Source organism: Bison bison, unplaced genomic scaffold, assembly GCF_000754665.1.
Source record: "Bison bison bison isolate TAMUID 2011002044 unplaced genomic scaffold, Bison_UMD1.0 scf7180017864148, whole genome shotgun sequence".
In the NCBI taxonomy this organism is placed as follows: domain Eukaryota; kingdom Metazoa; phylum Chordata; class Mammalia; order Artiodactyla; family Bovidae; genus Bison; species Bison bison.
The window spans coordinates 5,391,489-5,393,534 of NW_011494720.1; positions in this window are offsets into that span (position 1 = coordinate 5,391,489).

Here is a 2,046-nt window from a genome sequence, read left to right on the forward strand (position 1 = left end):
GAGGAGATCCAACCAGTCCATCCTAAAGGAGATCAGTCCTGGGTGTTCATTGAAAGGACTGATGTTGAAGCTGAAACTCCAATACTCTGACCATCTGATGGGAAGAGCTGACTCATTTGAAAAGGCCCTTATGCTGGGAAAGATTGAGGGCAGGAGGAGAAGGGGACAACAAAGGATGAGATGTTTGGATGGCATCGCTGACTCGATAGACATGGGTTTGGGTGAACTCCAGGAGTTGGTGATGGACAGGGAGGTCTGGTGTGCTGCGATTCATGGGGTTGCAAAGAGTCGGACACGACTGAGCAAGTGAACTGAACTGAACTAAAGTATATATAGGCTTATGAGTATAAGCTAATTTACATAGTATAAATATTTCCATCATGGTTGATGCTAACCTACTAAGATAATGTCATTGGATGTGCAGTCAGGAATTAATGTGTCACAGCCATTCTAAACCTTTTCCAGATAAACATTGCTTTTCATCTGTGAACATAACATTTCTCTTAATTTATTTAGTTGTGTAATTTCTCTAAAAAATACTTTGTTGTTTTCATTATATCTGTTTTGCAAGTCTTTCATTGATTTTTTTCTTTTTTTTATTTAAATTTATTTTAATTGGAGGCTAATTAATTTACAATATTGTATTGGTTTTGCCATACATCTTAAGCAATTGATATTCTATACTACTATAAATGGCATTATTATTAATAATATTCATTTTGTTTTCCTTTTTTGGTGATATACAGAAATAAAAATAATTTTTTTTAATGCTGAGGATATGGAGCAATTAGAACTTTTGTATATTGTTCATAGTTGTGAACAATGACATAGCTGCTTTGGAGAACAATGACAATTTCTTATACACTACTCCACAAAACAGCAATTCTATTTTAAATATTATCCAAGAAAAATGAGACCATATTTTCCACAAGAAATACTTTCACAAAACTATTTGTAATTTTTGCCATAAGAGCCAAACTGGATACTATCTAAATATCCATGAATAAGAAAATAGAAAAACAATTAATGTTTTATCCAGCCAATGGAATCCTTCCAAGCAGTGAAAGTAATGAACTACTGATACCCTAGACAACGTGACTCCATCTTGAAAACAAAGGACACAAGAGGTACTACTTGGATTTACTTATTTTCAATCCCAAATAAACAAAATTAGCAATATTGATAGTAATCAGAAGTGTTTGCCTTTGTATCGTGGGTTGGAGTTGACTGGAAATAGGAAAATAAGAATTTTCTCTATCAGAAATAGTCTATATCTTATTTTGTGTGTAGATTGCATAGATGTATACATTTGTCAAAACTAATCAAGTGGAGCCTTTTTTCTGTGCAATTTTATCCTATCTAAACTACACATCAACAGAGCAATACTGGATAACTTATTTTTTTAAGTAGTTTCTTAAATGACGAACTGGGATGTAAATGGTGAATATACAAACAAACCTCAAAAGCAACTGTGATGTTAACTTTAAATATCAACTTTGCAAGGCCAGGGTACCCATATATTTGGTGCAGGATTATTCTAGATTTTTCTATGAAGGTATTTTTCAGATGAGATCAACATTTTAAAAAGTAAACTTTGAGTGAAGCAGATTACTCTTCATAATGTCAGTGGGCCTCATCCAGTCAGTTGAAGGGCTTAACAGAAAAAGACTGATCTCCCCAGAAGAACAGGTAATGCTGCTAACCGAAAGCTATTGGACTGGAAAAGCAATTCTTTTGTGGGTCTCCTGCCTGATGTCTTACCCTGCAGACTTTGGACTCAACAGACCCCCATAATCCTATGAGTCAATTCCCAAAAATGAGTCTAACTCCCTATACATACACATCCTATTGGTTCTGTTTCTCTGGAGAACCCGGACCAACACATGCATGCATGCTCAGTCGCTTCAGTCATGTCCAACTCTTTGTGACCCTATGGACTATGGCCCACTAGGCTCCTCTGTCCATGGGATTGCCCAGACCAGAGTACTTGAGTGAGTTGCCCATTTCCTCTTCTAGGGGATCTTCCCAACCCAGGGATCCAACCTG